This window comes from Hylobates moloch, unplaced genomic scaffold (assembly GCF_009828535.3).
Source record: "Hylobates moloch isolate HMO894 unplaced genomic scaffold, HMol_V3 SCAFFOLD_18, whole genome shotgun sequence".
Lineage (NCBI taxonomy): Eukaryota > Metazoa > Chordata > Mammalia > Primates > Hylobatidae > Hylobates > Hylobates moloch.
Genome location: NW_026652293.1, coordinates 59,046,688 through 59,065,648, shown reverse-complemented (window position 1 = coordinate 59,065,648; position 18,961 = coordinate 59,046,688). Strand labels below are relative to the sequence as shown.

Genomic DNA, 18,961 nt, shown 5'->3' with positions numbered 1-18,961 from the left:
CCAAGGGAACAGCATGTGTGAGAGTGTAAAAGCCCTGAATATATTCAGGGGATGGAGAGAATCCAAATAAAATAAACAAACACATGAACTAACTAATCATAGCTAATATTCACTGTGTACCTACTGTGTGCCAGGTACCCATTCTGGGTGTTCTCATGAATTATCTCATTTAATCATCACAACAACCCAGTGACAAAAGTATTTCATCTTCCCTTTTTACAGATGAGAAAACTAAGGGACAGAGAGGATAAGTAATTGGCCCAACGTCACACAGCTCAAGAAAAGTAGAGCCTGGGCCGGGCGCGGTGGCTCAAGCCTGTAATCCCAGCACTTTGGGAGGCTGAGGCGGGCGGATCACGAGGTCAGGAGATCGAGACCATCCTGGCTAACACAGTGAAACCCTGTCTCTACTAAAAATACAAAAAATTAGCTGTAGTCCCAGCTACTCGGGAGGCTGAAGGCAGGAGAATGGCGTGAACCCAGGAGGTGGAGGTTGTGGTGAGCCGAGATCGCACCACTGCACTCCAGCCTAAAAAAAAAAGCCAGGGCCTGGTGTTTGTGCTGCCCTCTCTGTCCTGAAGAACCCTGCCTGGAGCTTGCCTTGTGCCCCATGGTCCTGCCCGGGCAGGAGGCTAATCCCCTTCTTGCCTTGCTCACTATCTCCCTGCCAGGTTAGGGGATTGTGGAAGTGGAGGAAGCCATTGAGTGGGGCCAAGCTGCTCTCAGGAGCCCTGGACCCTGCTACTGGTAATGGAAGACCAAGACGGTCCTGAGCTATGAATGGCTGAACAGTTTCAGCCCAAACCACTCCATGGGCATTGCTTTTGCTGCTGGCTTCAAGTGCATCTGCCACAGTCTCAAAGAAAGTAAAAGTCGGCCTGGAACGGTAGCTTACACCTAAAATCCCAGCACCTGGGAGGCCAAGGTGGGAGGACTGCTTGAGGCCAGGAGTTCAAGATCAGCCTGGGCAACATAGGGAGACCCCCTCCATCTCTACTTTTAAAATAAGTTTAAAAATAAATAAATAAAAAGAACCTCGGTAAATCGGAGGCAGCCAGGTCCAATTGCAGTTCCAGTGGGCACCAGGAAGAAGCCTAGGGCAGGAACCTGCCTTTACTGGACGCCCCCCATTCCCAATGCAATCACCCATGACATTCCATTAATCGACAGCAGCCTCTAGAGAGGCAGTAGTGACAGAAGCTCTCATTTTATTGCTGAATGAACTGTGGCTCTTGGGGTTCAGTCACATGCCTAAAGCCACACAGCCAGTGCAAGGGGAGCTGGAGTTGGAACACAGGCTCCCTGACCCCAAAGCCCCCATTTCTTTCCAGCCACTGTACTTCCAGCAGGCCTGGCAGGGGCTGGGGAGAGAGGCCAGGCCCTTGCAGGGTGGTCTAGCAAGCCAGGGCCCAGCTGGCTCCCAGGAGCTAAGTCTATAAAGCTTCCTTGATGAAAGACACTTGGGGTCTTCCCAGCCCTTTGCTGGAAAGTTTTCTTAGAAATGTCTTTCTGGCACTGTGGTCAAGTATTTTTGGAAGTTTCTAAGCATCTCGACACTTGAAAAAGCGCATGGTTAGGCTGGAGAGAAGACTCTCAGGGAGTCGTGCCGAGGAAACGAAACTGGTGATCCAGGAGGTGAAATCAGCCTCATTTCTTTATGATTCTGGGAACTTTTCCTGACCCCAGGACAGATCTGGGAAGCGGTAGGTCAATAGGCTCCTAGTTTGTGTGTGTGATGGTGGTGGTGGGTGGAGGGTGAACTGAAGGGTGAGGTTTCCTAGCCTTCTGAAATCCCCTACCTCTGCTCCCTGTAGACAGAGGTGCTCTCTTCTGCTGTCTCCTTGTAAGACCCTGACAGCTTAACTGACTAATAATTTCTAGAAGCAGGACTTCTTCTTGGTACCCTCCACAGAGGTCCTGGTGCAGGATGTAAAAGGAAAGAAAACTCACCCTTTCAGGAGACCAGGAAAGGGAAGTTTTATGGATTTAGGAATCTAAGCCAGAGCAGCTCTGAAATGAGTCATGATTTCTTAAGCACACACCATATTAAGCAGCTCATCTAGGCATTCTACATCTATTTTTAATACTACTGTTGATGTATAGCTTACATATTGTTTAACTTACTCATTTCAAGTGTACAATTCAGTGAATTGTTAGTAAATTTACCAAGTTGTGTAACCCTCACCATAAATCCATTTTAGAACATTTCCATGACTCCAATAAAAGTCCTCAGTCCCATTTACTGTTAATCCCCATTCTCCCCCTCGTCCAGGCAACCTTTAATCTAGTTTCTTTTTTGCAGAGATGGGGGTCTCACTATGTTGCCCAGGCTGGTCTTGAACTCCTGGCCTCAAGCAATCCTCCCACCTCACCCTCCCAACGTCCTGAGATTAGAGGTGTGAGCTGCAGTGCCCAGCTCCATAATCCATTTTCTGTCTCTAAATTTGTCTTTTCTGGACATTTCATATAAATGGAATCATAACAGGCCAGGCGCGGTGGCTCACACCTGTATTCCCAGCACTTTGGGAGCCCGAGGTGGGTGGGTCACTTGAGGTCAGGAGTTCCAGACCAGCCCGGGCAACACGTTGAAACCCCATCTCTACTAAAAATACAAAAAAAATTAGCCAGGCATGGTGGCGCGTGCTTGTAATCCCAGCTACTCAGGAGGCTGAGGCAGGAGAATCACTTGAACCTGGGAGGCAGAGATTGCAGTGAGCCAAGATTGTACCACTGCACTCCAGCCTGGGTGACAGAGCAAGACTTTGTCTCAAAAAAAGAAAAAAACCCCCACTAAATAAAATAAATAAATACATGGAAGCATACAGTATGCATTGTTTTGGGTCTGGCTTCTCTCTCCGTGTAGCATTTGCAAGACTTATCCACGGCATAGCATGTATCAGTAGTTTGTTCTTTATCATTGCTTAGTAGTACTTCATTGTGTGGATGTACCACATTCTCTCTATCCATTCACCAGTTGATGGACAGTTAGGTTGTTTCCTTTTTTTTTTTTTTTTTTTTTTTTTTTGAGACAGGATCTCATTCTATTGCCCAGGCTGGAGTGCAGTGATGTGATCATGGCTCAACGCAGCCTCAACCTCCTGGACTCAGGTGATCCGCCTGCCTTAGCCTCCTAAGTAGCTGGGACCACAGGCATGTGCCACCATGCCTGGCTAATTTTTTTAATATTTTTTGTAGAGATGGTGGTTTTCCCATGTTGCTCAGGCTGGTCTTGAACTCCTGGGCTCAAGGGATCCGCCCACTTTGGCCTCCCAAAGTGCTGGGATTACAGGCATGAGCCACTGTGCCCAGCCTTGTTTCCAATTTTTGGCTATCATGAATAATGTTACTAAGAACATTTGTGTGTAGATAGGCTAAATCCTCACAACAATCCTGTCGGGTGGGCATTGTCATCCTCACTTTACAGACGAGGACACAGAGGAGCATAGAGATTAAGTAACTCACCCAAGGGCATAGAGCTGCAATATTTCATCAGGCCTAAGAAGCATATTTTCCCCATATTTTCATGCTTCTGAAGCTGGGATGCATCTTATAATCAGTGGCTTGTCATAGCTTACTTGGCAGCATTTTCTCCTTTCCTCATGGTACGTAAAATGACGGTATATTTTACAATCAAGGGCATCTTGATGAGATATGGCATTAAGTGGCTGGCCTTAGAGGTCTCCCTTACAGTTCACTCTTGTGTTAGGCCTGTTGGTTGCAAGTGACAGAAATCCCACTCAAAGGGAAATTTACTGGCTTGGTAGTGGGACAGCATCCTTGGACTAGGTCTTTGGGTTGGAGGAAGAGCTGCAGGGACCCTGAAAGGGGACTCCACACAGTTAAGTCTCTGTCTGTCTTTTGTTGCTGCTCATCTTTGCCAGCAGGCTCTGTTCCTCCATGAGGCAACCCCCGCTTAATAGTCCAAGGAGTGAAGTAACCCGAAAAACCTCTCTTTCTACTTCTGTGCATCAGTTCTAAGGGAGAATTCTGAATGGTCCTGCTGGGATCACATGCCCATCTCTGGCCCATCACTGTGGCCTGGGGAATGAGTCCCTCAAGGATCCAGCCCTGGTAAACATGCCCTTCCTTGTGGGTAGAAAATCTGTTGCCAGGCCAGGCACGGTGGCTCATGCCTGTAATCCCAGCACTTTGGGAGGCTGAGGCAGGCAGATCACCCGAGGTCAGGAGTTTGAGACCAGCCTGGCCAACATGGTAAAACCCTGTCTCTACTAAAAATACGAACATTAGTCTGGCATGGTGGCGGGCGCCTATAATTCTACCTATCCAGGAAGCTGAAGCAGGAAAATCGCTTTAACCCAGGAGGCAGAGGTTGCAGTGAGCTGAGATCGTGCCACTGCACTCCAGCCTGGATGACAGAGCAAGACTCCATCTCAAAAAAAAAAAAAAAAGAAAGAAAGAAAAAACAAGAAAAGAAAAGAAAATCTGTTGCCAGAGGAGGGTAAGTAAGTGAGTTGGGTGGCCAGCATCACTGAGCCTTCAGGCCACTATCACATGGTGCCACTCATTGTCATGTGATTATAGATATTACTGACGAAGGGGGTCTTTAGAAAGAATATCTGAAGTTTTTGATTTGTTTATTCTGTTGTGAGGTAATATTCTAAAGAGGTTAATTATACCTCTAAAAACTGTGTTGTTTGAAAATTAGCTGGGTGTGGTGGTGGACTCCTGTAATCCCAGCTACTTAGGAGGCTGAGGCAGGAGAATCACTTGAACCTGGGAGGTGGAGGATGCAGTGAGCTGAGATCGTGCCACTGTACTCCAGCCTAGGCAACAGAGCGAGACTCTGTCTCAAAAAAATAATAAATAAATAAATAAATAAATAAATAAATAAATAAATGTGTTGTTTGAAAGACTTAATAAAGCAATAAAATATTCATGTAATAGTCTAGATTTAATTATATTTAAACTTCTCATCAAGTAAAGATTTGTTTGCAGACAGTTCTGTAATAAAAACATGAAAAATCTTTTAGGAAACTAAACCTGTGAATTTGCCATGTTGAATTTAAGCTTCTAAGTATCGGTTTATATTTAACTCTGGCTTTAAACTGTGTGATATCACTTCTGCATCTCCCAAAAGATCTGGCACCTTTCTGCCTCCACCCTGTTGCTCAAGTTCCCTTTGTTTGAATTGCCCTCCCCACGTCCATCTATCCAAATCCTACCTTCAATTTAATGTCACCGTCTGCAGGGGTCTTCCCTACTAGCGCTATCTGAAGGCAGTTTCTCTGTCTTTGAATTCCCACAGCCCCCTCATTAGGACTAGATACTCATCAGAGAAGAGCCTATAGCAGCATAATTTCCTGACCATTTGTTGGGTTTTTCCTTCCTATGTCTTCATTTTCCCATTTTAGGAAAATAGGCTCTTCTGTGCCTTTGCCTCAGGAAAGGTTAAGTCATTGGGCTTCAGACACTTAAATCCAATATAATTCAGATAGAGATTAAGCTGCTATAACACAGACCCCAAAATGCAGTCATGCAAAAAGGATAGAAGCTTATTTCTCTCTCATGAACCAATCTGGAGGTGGGCAGCAGTGGTTTGAGATAAGTAAGCTGCTCGGCTCCACGTGGTTATTCAGGAACCCAGGTTTCTTTCTTGTCTGTTGTTCCTCTGTCTCCTAGGGTATAGTCTTCATCTGCATGGTTGCAGCTGGAACACTATCCTGTTTGTGTTCCAGCCTATGGAAAAGGTAAAGAATTTAGAAAAGCATGTGCTTCCTGTTTTATGGCCAAGGCTTGGAAATGATACACATCACTTGTACTCACATTCCATTGTCTGGAATTACATCATATGGATGCACCATATAGATGCATCTAGTTAGAAATGTGTTCTCTCTCTAGAGTAACGTGTGCTTATTTAAAAGTCAAGTATGTGGCCAGGCGCGGTGGCTCACGCCTGTAATCCCAGCACTTTGGGAGGCTGAGGTGGGTGGATCATGAGGTCAGGAGTTCAAGACCAGCCTGACCAACATGGTGAAACCCCGTCTCTACTAAAAATACAAAAAATACAAAAATTAGCCAGGCATGGAGGCGGGCACCTGTAGTCCCAGCTACTCGGGAGGCTAAGGCAGGAGAATCACTTGAATCGCTTGAACCCAGGACGCAGAGGTTGCAGTGAGCTGATATTGCACCACTGCACTCCAGCCTGGGTGACAGAGTGCATCTCTGTCTCAAAAACAAAGAAACAAACAAACAAACAAAACCTCATTTATTAGGAAGGAGGGGAGAAGATATTTTGAGGCATAACTAGCAGCTTATTACATTTTATTTTTTGGCTTTTGGCTTTAGTTTTCTCAGAGCTGGTGTCATTGAAGAGATTATGCCGAGTGCTTCTGGGGACAGGGAAGTGGGGACAAGCAGTAAGACCAAGAAGAGAGAATCTAGGGAGAGAAGAGGGCTCCTGTACCAGTGGTCAATTGCTGCATAATAAAACATCTCAAAATTGTTAGTATCAGATATTGACAACATAGGTGAGCAGGGTGTGATTTTAAAAAATTAAAAAAGAAAAAAATGTTGACCACATTTATTTTGCTCACAGATCTACTATTTTTGTAACATTTGGTGGAGACAGCTTATTTCTGCCCTACTCAGTATCAGCTCAAGCATCTCAAAGCCTGGGTGCTGAGATCATCTGAGGGCTCTCTCAGTGACCTGTCTGGTTATTGCGGGTTGTTGGCTGGGACTTTAGTTGGTCTTGTGGCTAAAACACCTATGCATGGCCTTTCTGTATGGACGCATGGCTTTCCCGTAGCCTGGGGCATGGGTTGTAAGTGCAAACCTCCTGTTGCCTTTTATTTTTATTATATTTTCATTTATTTTTTGAGATGGAGTCTCACTCTGTTGCCCAGGCTGGAGTGCAGTGGCACAATCTCAGCTCATTGCAACCTCCACCTCCCAGGCCCAAGTGAGTCTCTGCCTCAGCCTCCCCAGTTGCTGGGATCACAGGTGCACACCACCACACCCAGCTAATTTCATATTTTTAGTAGAGGCAGGGTTTCACCATGTTGGCCAGGCTGGTCTCGAACTCCTGACCTCAAGAGATCTGCCTGCCTTAGCTTTCCAAAGTGTTGGGATTACAGCTATGAGCCATGGTGCCCGGCTTATTGCCTTTTATTTATTTTATTTTATTCTATTTCATTTTATTTTATTTTTTTGAGACAGAGTCTTGCTCTGTCACCCAGGCTGGAGTGCAATGGCACAATCTCGGGCTCACTCTGGTTCACGTGATTCTCCTGCTTCAGCCTCCCGAGTAGCTGGGACTACAGGCACCCACCTCGGCCTCCCAAAGTGTTGGGATTACAGGCATGAGCTACTGCACCCACCCAATTTTAAATCTTAAGTATTTATTTTACTTATCACCTATGTAAGAAAAAATACAACCACCGCACCAGAGATATCATTGCTTTGGATGAGGCTGAATTTATTTAGGTAAAAAATAGTGAGTCGATTTAAAGAAATACCTTAAGTAAATAAATCTGAGGCCAGGCGCGGTGGCTCACGCCTGTAATCCCAACACTTTGGGAGGCCGAGGCGGGCGGATCACGAGGTCAGGATATCAAGACCACGGTGAAACCTCGTCTCCACTAAAAATAGAAAAAATTAGCCGGGTGCGGGAGCGGGCGCCTGTAGTCCCAGCTACTCGGGAGGCTGAGGCAGGAGAATGGCGTGAACCCGGGAGGCGGATCTTGCAGTGAGCCGAGATCACGCCAGTGCACTCCAGCCTGGGCGACAGAACAAGACTCTGTCTCAACAACAAAAAAATAAAATTAAATTAAATTAAAAAAATAAATCTGAGTGAGGACTAGAGAAGGCTCTGTACCAAGTTCAGGGTGCAGTGCAAGCTGCTCTTTCTTTTGGCCCTTATGATCCACAGACCCAACAATATCCGAGTGTCTGTGGCAGTGGGGATGCTATATGGAGGCCCTGGGAAGCACCAGTAAGAGAATCACAGCACAGGCCTCTAGGGTTTGGGAACAGATGCACAGCCTGTTTCACAGATAACTGTTCTTCTGGCTTGCTGCTGGTCCCTGGTAGAAACAGAACACCTAGTTATGGGTCGTGAAGCGGCCGCGTGTGCACTGCATGTTGTCTTACTCACCCCGCCACGGGATTGGGCACGTGCAGCAGCAATCTCTAATCACGTGGAGACGGCATATGTACACTGGGCTCGAGCAGGCTCAGAAGGCACAAGCGAGCTGTGTGAGCAGGTGGTGCAGACTCCTTCGACAGCGATTCTTGCCTTATTGCCCGTTTTCCTTCATTCCTAGGACCTCATAGAAAGTTCCTTGTGTCGGCCGGGCACCGTGGTTCATGCCTGTAATCCCAGCACTTTGGGAGGCTGAGGTGGGCGGATCACCTGAGATGAAGAGTTTGGATCAGCCTGGGCAACATGGTGAAACCCCGTCTCTACTAAAAATACAAAAATTAGCCCGGTGTGGCCTGTAATCCCAGCTACTCGGGAGGCTGAGGCATGAGAATCACTTGAACTCAGGAGGCTAAGGTTGCAGTGAGCCCGAGATCACGCCATTGCACTCCAGCCTGGGCCACAGAGCGAGACTCCATCTCAAAAAAAAAAAAGTTCCTGTGTCAGTTGACTGAGGAGGTCAGTCAAATCCAGACTTGGTTTACAGATGGCTCCTGCACAACAGAGTGGACAGCTGGAGCCCTCCAGCCCCCCTCCAGGGTGGCCCTGAAGGACAAGTGGTGAAAGAAAATCTTCCTGGGGGGCAGAACTTCAAGAGGCACATTTGTTTGTCTACTTTGCCTGGATGGAGAGACAGCCAGACGGAGGGATCTACATAGATTCACTGGCAGGAACATGGAAGGAGGATTGGTGACAAGGAGGTCTGGGGAAGAAGTATGTGGACAGATCTCTCCAAACAGGCCCAGAGTATAAAGATATTTGGGTCCCGTGTGAATGCACACCAAAGGGTATCACTGCAAAGGAGGCTCTTGACTATCAGGGGAACAAAGCATGTTCTCTGGAGGTCGGGCTGTCTCTTTTTCCAGCTACCATTGCTTGCCCAATGGACCTATGTAACAAAGAGGCTGTGTGGCAAGATTGGAGGCTATGCACCAGCTCAACAACATGGACTTCCCCTTACCAAGGCTGAGTAAGCCATCTACTAACTGCCTAATCTGCCAACAGAAGAGACCAACACTGAGCCCACTGTGGCTCCTTGGGGGACCCAGCCAGCCATCTAGTGGCAAATTGATTACAATGGACTTTTTCCATCATGGAAAGGACATTATACACATAATTCTGGATTTGCTTTACCTGTTCATCTTGTTTCTGCCAGCACCACCATGCATGGATTAACAGAATGCCTTCCTCACCATCCTAATACTCCACTCAGTACTGCTTCTGATCAAAAGATGAGCAGCAATGGCCTACTGCCCATGGAACAAACTGATTTTTTTGTTATTTTTCTTTTCTTTTCTTTTTTTTTTTTTTGAGTCGGAGTCTTGCTCTGTCGCCCAGGCTGGAGTGCAGTGGCGCTATCTCAGCTCACTGCAAGCTCCGCCTCCCGCATTCACGCCATTCTCCTGCCTCAGTCTCCGGAGTAGCTGGGACTACAGGTGCCGCGCCACCACGCCCGGCTAATTTTTTGTATTTTTATTAGAGACGGGGTTTCACCTTGTTAGCCAGGATGGTCTCGATCTCCTGACCTCGTGATCCGCCTGCCTCGGCCTCCCAAAGTGCTGGGATTACAGGCATGAGCCACCGCGCCCAGGCTTCTTTTTCTTTTCTTTTTTTTTTTTTCTGAGATAGAGTTTCACTCTTATTGCCCAGACTGGGGTGAAATGGTGCGATCTCGGCTCACTGCAACTTCTGCCTCCCCAGTTCAAGCAATTCTCTTGCCTCAGCCTGCCAAGTAGCTAAGATTACAGGCACCTGCCACCACGCCTGGCTAATTTTTGTCTTTTTAATAGAGACGGGTTTTCACCATGTTGGCCAGGCTGGTCTTGAACTCCTGACCTCAGGTGATCTGCCCACCTTGGCCTCCAAAAGTGCTGGGATCACAGGGGCGAGCCACCGTGCCCAGCCCTTGTTTGTTTTTAAGGCAGGATCTCGCTCTGTCACCCAGGTTGGAGTGCAGTGGTGTGATCTCAGTTCACTGTAGCCTCAAACTCTTGAGCAAGTGATTCTCCCAGCTCAGCCACCCAAGTAGCTAGGACTACAGACACACACCACCACATCTGGCTAATTTTTATTTTATTTTATTATTTTGTTTTGTTTGAGACAGGGTCTCGCTTTGTCGCCCAGGCTGGAGTGCAGTGGTGAGATCTGGGGTCACTGCAACCTCTGCCTCCAGGGTTCAAGTGATTCTCTTCCTTCAGCCTCCCAAGTAGCTGGGATTATAGGCGCCTGCCACCAAGCCCAGCTAATTTTTGTATTTTTAGTAGAGACGGGTTTTCACCGTGTTGGCCAGTCTGGTCTCAAACTCCTGACCTCAAGTGATCCACCTGCCTTGGCCTCCTGAAGTGCTAGGACTACAGGTGTGAGCCACTGAGCCCAGCCATGCCCGGCTAATTTTTGTATTTTTAGTAGAGAGGGGGTTTCACCATCTTGGCCAGGCTGGTCTTGAACTTCTGACCTCGTGATCCACCTGCCTAGGCCTCCCAAAGTGCTGGGATTACAGGCGTGAGCCACTGCGCCTGGCCTCGCTTTTTTCTTTTCTTTTTCTTTCTTTCTTTTTTGAGATGGAGTCTCACTCTGTCACCCACGCTGGAGTGCAGTGGTGTGATCTCGGTTCACTGCAACCTCCGCCTCCCGGGTTCAAGTGATTTTCCTGCCTCAGCCTCCCGAGTAGCTGGGGGTTACAGGTGTGCGCCACCATGTCGGGCTAATTTTTGTATTTTTAGTAGAGATGGGTTTTCGCCCTGTTGGCCAGGCTGGTCTCTAACTCCTGGCCTCAAGTGAGCCGTCCGCCTTGACCTCCCAAAGTGCTGGATTACAGGCGTGAGCCAACGGCGCCCGGCTCCTGAGACCACTTTCGCGGGCAGAGGGGATGGAGCTGCGGGGAACAGGCTGGAGCGCTGCGGGGCCGAGAATTACTGAGTCCCGCGAGGCGCAGGCAGGACTGGCACTGTTTTTTCCAGCTCGCGGGCTCTCAGTTCATAGTATGACATCCCCACTCGTCGGCTCGGAGGCAGCTGAGCACTAACCCGCTTTGTTTTCCAAAGTGCCAAGCTTCACCCACTCGGCAGGATGTGCGGCACCTTCAAGGCCGCAGCTGCAGCTCGCGGGCTCCAGGCGTTCGCATGGCTGGGCTGGGCGCTGGAGGCGGCCCTCACCCATGGGACGGTGCCCCCCAGGCCCCGGGACGGAAAGGAGCTGCGGCGACGGCGGGAGTGGGCCCTGCCCCCAGCGAGGCTGAGGCCTGAGGAGCCGACCTCACTGCAGGCAGCCCTGGCGGGAACGGCGGGGGAGTCCCGGGTCGTGGGGGTGACCCAGCCAGGGCTGGCGGAAAAGGGCCCGTAAGGTCGGCAAACCTGGGAAAGCGCGGGTGGCGGGAACCCCCTGGGTAGGCGGGCGCGTGGGGGCGGACCCGGTGGGCGTGGCGAGCTCCGGGGGCGTGGCCTGGGCGCTGGGGCCGCGTCACGTGACAACGACCGAGGCTAGAGGTGCTGTTGGGCGAACGCGAGGCGTCTGAAAGGATCAGTTTCGCGTTTTGGGGAAAGGTCTCTCTGGCACCTGGGGCTGGGGAGGGCGAGCCGGAGGAAGAGAGCCCGGGTGAGGCGGCGATTTCAGAAATGCCTGAAAAGGGAGAAGCCCGCCCCGGAGCCACGACAGTGGGGACACTGGAGAGATGCTGGGGACCGGCCTCCACGACCTGGGGGGGAGGGGAGAGGGGACGAGCGGCGGGCACCCTGAACCCTCAGTCCTCGAGGCCCTGACAGCGACCCTCCCTCATGCTGCCCCCGAGGAGGAGTTGGAAGGAACAGCTGGCCCCACGCCCCGTTTCCTGAGACTGCAGGCAGCGCTCTTCAGCAGTCTGTCCGGGGCCGGCCACTTCCGCCACTGAGAGCCGAGTCGCCCGGGCCGCAGGAAGGGCCTGGTGCGCGGCCATCTGCTGACCAGTCTGGAGCCAGCGTGGTGGCCTCGGCTATGCTGACAGTGAGGCCACCGAGGTCTCTCACACACCATCAGGCTTCACAGGCCCCTCACCCGGCTAAGCCCGGGCATGGCATGCCTTGAGGGTATCCGAGGCTGTGACATCTTAGCAGAAATCCAAGCTAGCCCTCCCTACCCCCTCCACTCTACCTCCCTCCCCTTCACTTGGAATCAGAACTGTTTTATTTCAGCTCCAAATGTGATGATGATGACCAAATAAAATCCACCGTGAATTGAGCCCTCACTGTGCGTGCCCGACTCTGTGCTAAGCATTTGTCATGCGTTCTCTCACATAATCCCCGGACCTCCTACCACTTTCCTTATTTTTGCCTTGCCAGCACTAATTGTAAAACTGAACTCTTACTATTATGATGTTTTAACTGACTCAAATTTAAACTTAGAGGTATTATACGAAATCACAGGTTTGATGTGCGATGTTTATTTTACTAATTCATATACAACATACAGACCTTGAAAATGTTTGAAACTGGCCGGGCGTGGTGGTTCACGCCTGTAATCCCAGCACTTTGGGAGGATGAGGCGGGCGGATCACCTGAGATCAGGCGTTTGAGACCAGCCTGGCCAACATGGCGAAACCCTGTCTCTACTAAACATACAAAAATTAGCCAGGCGTGATGACACGCACCTGTGGTCCCAGCCACTCGGGAGGCTGAGGCACGAGAATCACTTGAACCCGGGAGGCAGAGGTTGCAGTGAGCCAAGATTGTGCCACTGCACTACAGCCTGGGCAACAGAGCAACTCCGTCTCAAAAACTAAAAATACATACATACACAAACATTTAACAAATTGGATCGGCCATTTTTTTTTTTTTTTTTTTTTTTTTTGAGACTGAGTTTCGCTCTTGTTGCCCAAGCTGGAGTGCAACGGCGCGATCTCGGCTCACCGCAATCTCCGCCTCCCGGGTTCAAGCGATTCTCCTGCCTCAACAGGCGCCCGCCACCAAGCCCAGCTAATTTTTTGTATTTTTAGTAGGGACAGGGTTTCATCGTGTTAGCCAGGATGGTCTCAATCTCTTGACCTTGTGATCCGCCCCCTTTGGCCTCCCAAAGTGCTGCGATTACAGTGTGAGCCACTGTGCCCGGCCCTTTTTTTTTTTTTTTTTTTGAGACAGGGTGTCACTCTGTCACCCAGGCTGGAGTGCAGTGACGCGGTCACAGCTCACTGCAGCCTCAACCTCCCCCGGTTCAGGCGATCCTCTCACCTCAGCCTCTTGAGCAACTGAGACTACAGGCGCGCAGCAGCATGCCTGGCTAATTTTTGTATTTTGTGTAGAGATGGGTTCTGCTATGTTGCCCCAAGTTGTTCTGGAACTTGGGCTCAAGCAATCCGCCTGCTTCGCCCTCCACAAGTGCTGGGATTACAGGCCTGAGCCACCATGCCCAGCCCTGCCTCATTCTTTTTAATGGTTATATGGTATTTCTTTTTAAAATTTTTTGTTTGGGTTTTGTTTTAGAGTATATTGCTCAGGGTGGACTCGATCTCCTGGGCTCAAAAAGTCCGTATTTTATTGTTTTCTTTGACTATGAATTATTTAGTTGTTTTATGTTCAGGCAGCTGGTCTGTTTCTAGTTGTATTTTTCTATTAATTTTAGCTTAATTCCATTGTGATTGAAGAACATGCTCTATGTAACTGCAGTTAAGAATATTTGTTAGGCTTTCTATCAGCTCTGCATGTGAACAACTTTGGTAAAAATTTTCCTTGTGAATTTGAAAAGAATGAATTCAAGTGTTGAGTTCAGAGCTCTATATATGTTAGTTGATGAAGTTTGTTAATTGTATTGTTCAAATCTTCTATATCTTTACTTCTTGTTTTTTCTCTCAGCTGATATAAAATATATTTTAAAGTCTCCCACAATGATTGTCAATTTGTCTACTTCTCTTTTTAGTTTTCTCTGCTCTGTATATTTTCAACCTGTGCTGTTAGGTGCATACAGATTTAGGATTGTGATGTCTTCCTTTTTGATTGCTTCCTTTAGCATTATGAAATGGCCTCTTTACCTCTTGTTATGTTTCTTCCCTTAAAGTATACTTTTATGTTTGTTTGCTGTTTTTATTTTTGAGATGGGGCCTCACTCTGTCGCTCAGGCTGGAGTGCAGTGGCCTGATCAGGGATCACTGCAGCCTCTACCTCCTGGGCTCAGGCGATCTGGAATCCCACCTGAGCTCCCCCAGTAGCTGGAACTACAGGCCCACACCACCACACCCAGCTAATTTTTTTTTTTTTTTTGAGGCGGAGTCTCGCTCTGTCCCCCAGGCTGGAGCGCAGTGGCACGATATCGGCTTACTGCAAACTTCACCTCCCAGGTTCACACCATTCTCCTGCCTCAGCCTCCTGAGTAGCTGGGACTACAGGCGCCCGCCACCATGTCTGGCTAATTTTTTGTATTTTTAGTAGAGACGGGGTTTCGCTGTGTTAGCCAGGATGGTCTCCATCTCCTGACCTCGTGATCCACTCGCCTCGGCCTCCAAAAGTGCTGGGATTACAGGCATGAGCCACTGCACCCGGCCTAATTTTTGTATTTTTTATAGAGACAGGGTTTCATCCTGTTGCCCAGATGGGTCTGGAACTCCTGAGCTCAAGCAATCCTCCTGACTCCGCTTCCCAAAGTGCTGGGACTACAGGCATGAGCCACTGTAATGGTAATATTAAGGTGTATTTTTCTTTTACTTCCATTCTTTCTTTGTCCTTTTATGTATTTTATTTTATATTTTTTTGAGACAGGGTCTTGCTGTGTTTCCTAGGCTGGAGTGCCATGGCCTGATCATGGCTCACTGCAGCCTCGACCTCCTGGTCTCAGGTGATCCTCTCACCTCAGCCTCCCGAGTAGCTTGGACTACAGGAGTACGCCACAATGCCCAGCCAATTTTTGTATTTTTTGGAGAGATGGGGTTTTGCCATGTTGCCCAGGCTGGTCTTGAGTGTTTCTGACAAAAATGCATAACCTGATCTAATCTGGAAACAGCCAACAAACCCAGAATGTGGAACATTCTTTTTTTTTTTTTTTGAGACGAAGTTTCACTCTTGTCGCTCAGGAACTTCTGAGCTCGAGTGATCCATCCACCTCGGCCTCCCAAAGTGCTGGGATTACAGGCGTGAGCCACTGTGCCCAGCCTCCTCTTGTCCTTTTATTTAAAGTGTGCCTATTTGCAGCATTGTTTGCTGATTTTTAAAAATAGTCTTAGAATCTTACTTGGAATATTTAATATATTTACATTTTGCATTTAATTATAATATAATTAGGTTTATATTTATTGTATCTTTTTTTTTTTTTTTAAGACGGAGTCTCGCTCTGTTGCCAGGCTAGAGTGCAGTGGTGTGGCGCAATCTCAGCTCACTGCAACCTCTGCCTCCCAGGTTCAAGCAATTCTCCTGCCTTAGCCTCCCGAGTAGCTGGGACTACAGGTGTGTGCCACCACGCCCAGCTAATTTTTGTATTTTTAGTAGAGATGGGGTTTCACCATGTTGGCCAGGATGTTCTTGATATCTTGACCTCGTGATCCGCCTGCCTCAGCCTCCCAAAGTGCTGGGATTTGGTCCATCTTTTGAATGTTGTTTTCTCCTCCTTTCTTGTCTTCTTTTGGATTAATCAAACACATTTCCTTCTTTTGTTAGTTTTACATTCTTTTTCTGTTCTTTTAGTTATTACCCTAAGAGTTATATAATATAGATACTTGACTTATTATGGTGGAACACAAAGTATTGCTTTAACCATGGCTCCAGTGCTGTGGAATATGTTTTAACTACATTTACTGCCTCCTACTTTTTCTGTTATTGCTGTCATGCATTTTAGCTCTACAACTATTTTAAACTCCTTATGTCATTGCGATTATTGGCTTACCCACATATTTACCTTTCTATGTTTATTTGTGTTTCTTGTGTTTCTATGTCTCTCTGGTATCATTGTTCCTCTGCCTGAAATATTCTCTTTAGTAAAAGGTATGAACCTGCTTGCAACACAATTCCTCATTATTTTCTTTTTTTTTTTTTTGCCTCCAGTCTTTAATTCACCTTCAGTTTGAAGGGAAAATATTGAGGCCTATAGAATTCTAGGTTGGCAGATGTCTTTAAAGTGCTCAGAGAGATGTTATTCTATTGTCTTCTGCATTCCATTATGTCTATTTAGAAGTCAGCCATAAGTCATATTACTGTTCCTTGGTAGGTAAATGTCTCTTTTGTTCTTAGGCTGCTTTTAACATTTTCTCTTTGGTTTTGGTTTTCCTCAGTTTGACTGTGGTGTCCTGAGCTGCGTTTTTCTTCACATTTATCCAGCTCGTGGCTTGTTGAGCTTTTTGAAGTAATGGGGGGAATATCTTCCATCGGTTTTGGAAAATTCCTGGACATTATGTCTTCAAATATTTTTTCCTGCTCCATTATCACTCTCCTATCCTTGTGTGACTCCACTTTCATACATTCTCTTACCTGATTTTTTTTCCCATTCTTTATTCTCGTGGTGTTTCACTTGGGGTGTTTTCCATAGATTCATATTCCAAGTCAAAAATCCTGTATTCTGCCATGAAATCTACCTAAGAATCTGAGTTGGGTTCTTAATATCAAATGAGAAGTATTTCAGTTCTGGAATATTCATCTGATTCCTTTTTATAGATTTCTTTTCTTTTTTTCTTTAGACAAGGTCTCACTCTGTCACCCAGGCTGGAGTGCAGTGGCGCAATCTCAGTTCACTCCACCTCCACCTCCTGGGTTTAGGCGATTCTCATGCCTCAGCCTCCCAAGTAGCTGGGATTACAGGCACATGCCACCATGCCCAGCTAATTTTTATTTGTATTTTTTGGTAGAGACAGAGTTTCACCATGTTGGCCAGGCTGGTGTTGAACTCCTGACCATAAGTGATCCACCCACCTTGACCTCCCGAAGTGCTAGGATTACAGGCGTAAGCCACCGCACCTTCGTATAGATTTCTTATAGCCTTCTTATAGATTTCAAATCTCTTGTGTAATTCTCTCTGTTTTAATCTATCTTTCATTCTATTTTCTTAAGCAAACTAATCTTACTTATTTAGAGATAGGGTCTTCCCGGGACGGAATGTAGCAGTGAGATAATAACTCACTGTAGCCTCAAACTTCCAGACTCAAGTGATCCTCCCAGTGATCCTCCCACCTCAGCCTCCCACGTAGCTAGGACTTCAGGCACATTGCACCATGCTCAGCTAATTTTTGTATTTTTGTGGAGACGGGTTTCACCATATTGCCCAGGCTGGTCTGGAACCCTGAGCTCAAGTGATCCACCCGCCTTGGCCTCCCAAATTGCTGGGATTACAAGCATGAGTCATCACGCTTGGCCATCTTATTTATTTACCAATTTATTTATTTATTTGAGACAGGGTCTCACTGTGTCACCCAGGCTGGAATGCAGTGGTGCAATCACGACTTACTGCAGGTACCACCTCCCTGGGCTCAAGTGATACTCCCACCTCAGCCTCCTGAGTAGCTGGGACTACAGATGTGTGCCACCATGCCCAGCTAATATTTGTATTTTTTGCAGACAAGGAGTTTCACCATGTTGGCCAGGCTTGTCTCAAACTCCTGAGCTCAAGTGACCTGCCTGCCTTGGCCTCCCAAGGTGCGGGGATTACAGGCATGAGCCACTGCACCTGGCTATCATGTTTATTTTAATATTCTTGTGTGCTAATTCAAATATCTGGATCCTCTGTAGTCTGATCTTTCTCTTGATCATCACTTACATATTCTTACTTCTTTGTAGGTCTAACAAATCAACAAGCAAAAAACAACCCGATTAAAAATGGGCAAATGGGCCGAGCACAGTAGCTCACGCCTGTAATCCCAGTACTTCCGGAGGCTGAGGTGGGCGGATCATGAGGTCAAGATATCACGACCATCCTGGCCAACATGGTGAAACCCTGTCTCTACTAAAAATACAAAAATTAGCTTGGCGTGGTGGCACATGTCTGCAGTCCCAGCTACTCAGGAGGCTGAGGCAGGAGAATTGCCTGAACCCAAGAGGCGGAGGTTGCAGTGAGCTGAGATCATGCCACTGCACTCCAGTCTGATGACAGAACGAGACTCAAAAAAGAAAAAAAAAAAGAAAAGAAAAGAAAAGGAAAAGAAAAGAAAAAGAAAAAAAATGGGCAAATGACACTGGAGGAAGAAAATGGCAGAAAGTAGAAAAGAAAAAATGGGCAAAGAACATGAACAGACACTTCTCAAAAGAAGACATACACACAGTCAACGAGCATATGAAAAAATGCTTGCTATCACTAATCATTAGGGAAATGCATATCAAAACCACAATGAGAGACCATCCTATACCAGTCAGAATGGCTATTACTAAAAAGTCAGGTGGGGTGCAGTGGCTTACGCCTATAATCCCAGAATTTTGGGAGGCCAAGGAGGGCAGATTGCTTGGACTGAAGGGTTTGAGACCAGCCTGGGCAACATGGCGAAACTCGATTCTCTAGAAAAATAAAAAAATTAGCCAGTCATGATGGTGTGCACCTGTAATCCCAGCTATTTGGTTGGCTGAGACAAGAGGATCTCTTGAATCCAGAAGGTCGAGGCTGCAGCGAGCCAAGATGGTGCCACTGCACTCCAGCCTGGGGGAGAGAGGGAAACCCTGTCTCAAAAAAAAAAAAAAAAAGTCATCCTATTGTTGCCACATCCAGTGAATAAAAAAATTAAGTCAAAAAGTAACAAATGCTGTGGAGGTTTCAAAGGAAAGGGAACACTTATACACTGCAGGTAGGATGTAAATTAGTTCAGCTACTGTGGAAAGCAGTCTGGAGATTTCTCAAAGACTTAAAATAGAACTACCATTCAGCCCAGTGATC

General features: G+C 47.4%; 1 long non-coding RNA gene across 1 annotated transcript; it reads right to left on the bottom strand.

The window, feature by feature from the left end:
• Positions 1 to 4,897: 4,897 nt before the first annotated feature.
• On the bottom strand, positions 4,898 to 11,601 carry LOC116457234 (uncharacterized). Its single transcript, XR_004244975.1, has 4 exons — positions 11,188 to 11,601; positions 8,117 to 8,374; positions 5,533 to 5,697; positions 4,898 to 4,962 (listed from the first exon to the last, which is right to left on the bottom strand). It is a non-coding gene; the product is annotated as an uncharacterized LOC116457234 (long non-coding RNA).
• Between the last annotated feature and the right edge of the window lie 7,360 nt (positions 11,602 to 18,961).